We start from the raw sequence: 7,460 nt of genomic DNA, 5'->3' as shown, positions 1-7,460 counted from the left end.
AAAAAGAAGAACCCACCATGACAGGAGAGGCTTCTGCTGTCTTCCCAGTTTTCCTGACACCCGGAAAATTTAACAAATGATGCTTCTTCTGGCTGAAAAACACAAAGTTACGGTTATTCAGAGTACTTTGGGCCCCAGGGGTTGGCAGATGTACACAGAGGGGTGGATGTGTGTGTGGCTCAGGTGCCAGAGGTACAGGCTCTTTGAGCCTCAGTTTCCCTCCTGAGATCAGGAGAACTTCTCCTGGCAGAGGGCAGGGTCCCTTTTCTGTCCGAGCCTTGAATAAATGGAGAATTCAAACAAAAGGCTGAGGAATGAGCTCTCCCACCCCAAACATGCAGCAGCCACAGGCACCAAAAGCTTCTTGGCATTCCCTTGGACAGCAGAGGATCCAGCTGGATGAAGCCTGGCCAGCAGGATGAGAGCTCAGCCTGCTGCCAAAGTACAAAACTGGAACCCAGACCACATTGATTGCTGCAGGCAGGATTCCTCGTGCCAGGCAGGATTCCTGGTGCCAGGCAGCAGCACAGATCCAAAGGCAGAGCTCCCACATCCCCTGCACGGTGCCCACAGAGCCAGACCTCACCCAGGACAGCCCTGCCCAGCAAAATGCCAACAAACACAGGTGACCTGGCAAGGGGTGACCCAGGATGGTCTCAGGTGGCTTTCTCCTCTTCCCAGGGGAGCTGTGGGAGCAGCAGTGAGGCCAGGCTGAGTCTGGAGCTGCCCTGCATGCCTGTTCCAGGTGTGCAGAGGGAGGAGGGGGAGCACAGCCCCTGGGTCAGCAGAGCTGGGGTGTCCAGGGCTGCCAGGACACACAGACACCCAGGCATGCCCTGAGCCTGCTCCAGATGGCATCTGGCACGGGGAGCAGTCTGGGTCACAATGCTCCCTCCCCGTGCAGGACTTGGCTCTTCCCCATCCCCAGGCATCTCCAAAACCCCTCATCCTCTTCCTGGTTCCAGCACAGGAGCAATACAGTCCCGTTAAAAGCCTTTTCAGGGCTCAATCAACATTCCAGCTGTGCTCCCCCCTTCACTGGGCTTCCCCTTCTGCCTTCCCAAAGCCCATCCCAGGCACCTGAGCCACAGCTGCTTTCATACCTGTGTGAGCCAGAGGGCTCCTGGCTGCTTCTCCTTGAAGCTGCTCTCTGCCTTCACCATGCTGTCTACAGGGAGATCAGAAACTCAGAGCAAACTCAGCCACAGGGCTGTGTGATGAAAAACAAGCTCTGAGGTGGCCAGTGGTCAAAGAAAGGTGGGGTTGGGCTATCTGCATGCTAGGCATCCCTTGTCCCCAGCTCAGAGCCACCTTGGTGCCCTTACAGGGCATGTGAGAGCTCACCCAAGCCAGGGAAGGCTCCAGCTCCAGGGCAAGCCAGACTCCCGAGCAGAGCATCAGCTGGTCTGTGCTCCTGGGGGCTGGGATGGATGCTGTGGGGCAGGGAGAACCTTTCCTGTCAGACCCCCAGTGCTGTCACTTCTCTCTGACACGCCATCCCCTTCCTCACACTCCATCCCCACTCCCCAGGGCTGTAACCACTGGAGCCCAGCTGGCCTGGACAGCTCCATGCCCACCATCCCACACAGCTCAGCACAGGTCCAGCAAGGAGCTGTCACCCACAGCAGCACAGCAGGGTGACATCAGGCTTCCCTCCTGCCTCCTCACAGGAGCTTCATCACTGCCATCAGTGGAAGGAAGCACAATGGGGTTTTTCAGACACCATGAGCTGCAGCATGGATTAGATCTCTCCCAGTCTGCTGGGATGGAGATACAGCAGTGGAAGGACCTGAATGGGTCCTCTTGGCCAGGGAAGACTGTGCAACAGCCTTTCCTGGGGCTCCAGGCTCAACTCTGGGGCCTCTCCCACCTTCACTGAGTCCCACGGCTCCTCTGGCTGCCACTTCTGAACTGATGAGCACATTAGCAGTTAAGTCCATTTGCAGATTTAAAAGTCAAACCCTGCCACAGGAAATTAAAAGATAATGCAAAGAATTATTTTTAAAAATTAATCTTTATTACCCTCCACTCCCAAGCTGCTAATAAAAAAAAATGTGTTCCTCATGCAGTCTTCTATAAAAACAGGTTATAAAGCAGAGGAAGAGAGGGAGGCAGATGCTTTAAAAAGGCATCTTTCATCCCTCCACCCTGCCTGCCATAACCATCCATCTGCACCTGTGTGTCAGCTCCCAGCAGTTCCCAACCCAGCCAGCCCCTTCACCCTGCCAGGTAATTATTCCCCATTTCCATCTGGTCCCCCTTGTCCTGCCTGTTTTACCTCTCCAGGAGATCAGCAATCCCAGGTCCAGCTAGCAGCCTAGGAGGTGGTTTGATGGCACACCCTCCTTGCCCCCCAGGTGTGCTGGAGCCCTGCATAAAGCAGGGTGAATTACAGCTCATTACGCAAAGGGCAGCACTTGGGAAGTAAACAAGGCAGCTGCTACAGGCGCCAGCAACAGCTCCACAACACCAGAGCAGGGCTGACACATGCAGGGAACCATCCTGAGAGAGAGGTCAAGGATGCTCAGCAGCTCTCAGGAACCAGTGAAGAGGCTGAGAGGGAGGTGGCAATTGCAAGAGTTTCTTCTGAAAATGTTTCTCTCTAAGGCTGTGCTCAGGAAAGCAGCTCAGTCCTTGGTTCTCTAGCTGGAGCTGGAGCCCACGGAGTCAGACAGGGGGCTGCAATCAACTTCTGTATCATGGAACCAGGAACAAGTCAGCCAGGTTTTGGTAGGTCCAAGAGCCACCACAGCTGAGGAAGAGCACCCAATTTAGCACGTGATGGAGATGAAGAAGCAAGAGGCAGCAAACCCACCAGCTGTGTCTGTGCTGCAGCAGAAGAAACAGCCCCAGGCACAGGTCTGTGTCCCACCAGCCCTCTGGCCAGCCTAGGAGTGTGCCTGGCCAGGAGAAGACCCAGCACCTCTGCTCCTGCCAAAGCAGTGTCCCTGGGTCCTGGACAAACACAGCCAGCCCAGGAGGAGCAGGGGGCTTCACAGAAAGAGAGATGAGGGACCAAGAGCTGCTGCACTGCATGAAAGCTGCTCCATGCCCAGAGCTGGGGCAAAGAAGCTGGTCCTGAGCATGCCCTGATGGCTCCATGGGAACTGCAAAGCCCAACTTCCCCATCCTCAGATGGGCAGCACCAAGCCCACCCTCAGGCAGCACACAGTGAGTGAGGCAGCCCCACACCTTCTCCTCAGTGGGGATAAAGGGAGCATTTGGCCTTTTCTGGCTCCAGGAGGGGAAGATTTCTCTGGAAATGAAGCGCTGGCAAGGAGCAGGGGCCAGGGGTGGAGGCAGGAGCCCAAGCAGGCTGTAACAGAACAAGTGAGAACTCCCTGGTGGGGACAGTGCCTGCAGTGCTGCTGCCCGGGACACCTGCAGTCCCCAGCACGGGCAGGAGCCCAGGGGACAGCACAGCACAGCCAGGTAGGAGGTGGCCTTCAGAAGGGAGGCTGACAATGACTGATGCTGCTGTGCTGTGCTCTCAGTGATGTAGAAAATTAGAGAGACATCTCTTCAGACAGCGACCCACGTGAGACACTTGCTGTGTCCATCTCCTGCACGCAGGGGCCTCTCTGGGGAGGCAGCTCTCCCTCCAGCCTGCAGGCTCATTATTCAGAGTGCTGAACTGGGAACAGCAGTGCTGTTTCATTCTCCCTTCTTTCCTCCCCCCAAAACTACTGGATTGTGTTATTCCTGGGAACACGTAAGGTGCTGACTTCCTCGCTCAGCTGCTTGAAGGAAAGTTTGATTCTCCTCAACTAGGAAAAAGTAGCCCTTCACTTTTTCTTTCCTCTCCTCAACCAAAGCTGGGAAAAGCCTTTATAAAATATAGGAGCCATTTTCTCAGATGGAAATAGCTTCTTTAAAAACAGTGAGTCATGCTCCACACTGAGAGGGATCTGATAGCTGGTACTCCACTAATGTAGCCTTGTGCTATTGTCCTCCTGGCAGGATGGTCCCTTCTTGGCTTTCAGTCCCTTTGCCATTTAACCAGTTCCTGGTTTATTGTGGCTGCTTTTGTCCTTCTCCTGCTCCTCTGCCAGATGACAAAAGAGTTTTAAAACAGTCCTTAAGTGGGTTTTAAAAAAATCTACATAGGCTTCCATATGAAATGATGAAGCCAGGGGTCTAGGTCAGCACAGGCTGGTGTGCTTTCAGGAGAAGTGTCACACCCAGACAGGACACCACTGGCCCTTGACTTCAAACAGTGCTGTCCCTTCATGAGTAGGCAAGCAGTTTCTTTCCAGACAGACAAAGCATCTGAGCTCACATTCCTTCAGTCCCAACGTTTCCATGCTGGTCTAGAAATGGTAGAGGAACCTCTCTGGCTGCTGCCCAAACGGTCCCAAACAGGCCTTACAGTCCTGCAGCCAGTCATCTGTCTTCAGACCCCCAGAGCTCCAGGCACCTACAGCAGCCCAGGCTCTTCCACTTGGCAAGCATGGCCACAGGAGACTGACCAAGAGGCTGGAACTGGGGACTACCACCTCTGGAAAGGGCAGGGAAATGGCTGAGTTTCCTTCCTGACTCCAAAGTGAGCCCCTGGGTTTCTCCTGCCAGCTCTCCAGCTTGGGACAGCTAACCTTGTTCTCGTGGCAAAAGGGCAGGTTTCTTTTTTTTAGCTCTTGGCTATTTCATGAACAGCTTCAAATTTCCCTGCTTTGAGTCCATCACCCAACATAGGTGTCCAGGCTCCTGCACTGAGGAGCCCCTCCCAGGATGACAGCAGCTAAACCCACCCCTGCTTGTCTTCTTTGCTGGAGGGACAACGATGCCACCAGCTGCAGCCCTGCCAGCACTCTGAGCATCCCTTGGGTCACAGGGCACACAGGTATGGCCACAAGCAGCCAACACCAAATTCAAGCCAAAGTCTGAAGTGCTCCAGAAATCCCTACAAGAAGATGATTTGGAACAAGGCATTGCTCTTCCTCCCTCCCACACACCCACCACAGACTGACCCCAGTGCCTCCTACCAATTTTCCCAGTGGTGGTTAGTCATCTGCCCTTTTGGAAGTCCCTTCTGGGGGTGCAGAAAAAAATCCCCACACATCCCCCCTTTCTCCATCTGTTAATGGCTTCCCTCCACCCAGGCTGAGCCTCCCCCAGCCTGAGCTAATGGGAGGAAATTAGCATGAAAATGATGGTTTGCTATTAGCGGTGCCTCCCCATCACGCTCCAGGAACACCAAATGACAGCCTGTGATTTCCCCACCGCGGCGCACACGAGAAGCAACGACGGCAGCCACAAGTGCTGAAGATACCGAAGGAAAGTTTAAAAAACTCATCCCTCCCAGCCCAGCAGCCCTTTTCCCTTCGCCATCCCCGCCGTGCTCATCCACCGCTCGGGCAATCCCACGAACAGATGGCACCTGGGCAGGAGAGCGCACAAATTGGCTCTCACCTGCAGGAGCACTGAGAGCTTTCAAAGCTCGCTGGCCAAGAGCCCCGCGGGGTGGGAATGCTGCAGGAATCCGCCATCGGTGCCTTCCTCGTGGCTGCACAGCTCCTCCTGCTCGCCTGAATGCAGGTGTGCAGCTGGCTCCTCCTGGGAGCTGGTGGCAGGAGGAGGCTGCTGCTGAGTCCTGACTCCAATGGAAGCAGCAATTCAGGCTGAGCATCAATGGAGTGATGCTTTTCTCCATGTCAGCACAACGCTTTGGTTCGGTGGGCTTGCAGCCTGGAGCGAGAGGGGTTTGGTGGGGCCCCACTGAACATCCATCTGCTTGGTGAAAAAAGGAGCTCAGCTCAAGCTGTCTGCTCTCTCTTCCTGCCAAAGTGGGGGTCTGCCCTCCCAGGAACCTCCCCTCCTTGACCAGGTAGCTGTGGCAAGAGCGTGGATGGACAGACTTGCGTCATTTTCTGCCTGCCTGCTCCCCTGAGCCCACCTGGCTTCTCTGGACGTGGGGCTGAGGGACGCAGCTCCCATACCAGCCTGCACAAAGCCAAGAAGCAGGAGCAGCTCAGCAAACCCCTGGGTGTCAGGGCAGGCTCTCAGCTCCCTCTGGGCACCTGAGAGACCCTGGAGTTACAGAGCATACACACAAGAACTCCTCCTTGCAGAGCCCCACAGCACTGCTCACCTGCAGCGGGGAAAGGGGACACAGAGAGGCTGAAATGTGCAGGAGCATCTGGGTGATTTCAGGGCATCTCATGTGGACTCGTGCACCACTGCTGAAAAATTCCAAAGCTGCACTTCAAGCCCTTTAAGGGGCTTAGGTCAAAGTGGTGACCAGCAAAGGACCCAGAGGAACAGCAAGAAGCTGTGTCAGGGGAGGTTTAGGGTGGGTATTAGGAAAATGAACTTCACTCAGAGGATGATTGGGCACTGGAACAGGCTCCCCAGGGCAGTGGTCATAGCCACAAGGCTGCCAGAGCTCAAGGAGTGTTTGGACAATACTCTCAGACACATGGTGGGATTGTTGGGGTGTCCTGTGCAGGGACAGGAGTTAGACTCCATGATCCTTGTGGATTCCTACACAGGATATTCTATGATTCTACAAAACAATGCCCTTCCCTCTACCTCATCCTTAACTCTCTTTAAAAGTACTTGGACCAGCAAGTGTCCTCAAGCCCCTGCCTGCCAAATGCATTGTCATGGGCCTAATGCAGGTGGGGTGCAAAAGGCAGAGGGAAAAGAATAGCAGTAAAAAGCAGGATTAAAAAGTTTTCCCTTTCCCCAGCATTCCCATCAGCAGCTGAGCTGGGAGCAAGGAGGACTCATCTGATGATGGATGAGAGAGAACTGATCCTTGGTAAGGCAGAGCAGGAGCAGAAGGAAGCACTGCTCCCAAAGGCGATTCTCACACCTCCTTGGGATAACAAAAACAACCATGAGAGGCAGCAGAAGCTCTTCTCCCTGCTCTTCCTGTTTGGAATTCATCTCTGGCCTGTCAGGGGGGCCATGACCCAACCACACATTTGTATATTCACTGAGCCGTGCACCCAGCTCAGGCAGACTCCTGACAGATGCAGATGGGAAAGCCATTTTTCATAAAGTGAGGGGGAAAAGGGAACAAGAAAAAAATTGCAAAACAAAAAAGGGCTCAGGCATCAGATGGAAAAGATACAACAGGATCAGGGCTGAGAGAGAAGCAGAGTCAGATTAAACTTTTGGATCTTTAAGCACACTAAGAGGCCAGTCCCCTTCCTCTGTTTTCTACTGTGGCCTGGTGGCAGCAGGAACCTTCATCCTTTTCTCCATAACCAGCTGGAACGTGAAAACTGGACCCAGAACAAGGGTCCAGGGGGGCCTGTGCCCTCCTGCCCCAGCAGCCTCTCTGCCAGCATCTGTCCCCAAGGGTCCAAGGCTTTGCTGAACTGGCCCTTGGGGACAGATGCTGGCAGAGGGGCTGCTGGAGCAGGGGGGCACAGGCAGCTTTGCACAAGATCAGCCCCTGCTCAGAGGAGGTGACAGGCAGCCTGCAGAGAACACGAATCATTAACATGTAGGGC

This window comes from Agelaius tricolor, unplaced genomic scaffold (genome assembly GCF_023055355.1).
Source record: "Agelaius tricolor isolate 1412-34295 unplaced genomic scaffold, bAgeTri1.0.p SCAF_11, whole genome shotgun sequence".
Lineage (NCBI taxonomy): Eukaryota > Metazoa > Chordata > Aves > Passeriformes > Icteridae > Agelaius > Agelaius tricolor.
Note: the sequence above shows the minus strand (reverse complement) of the source record.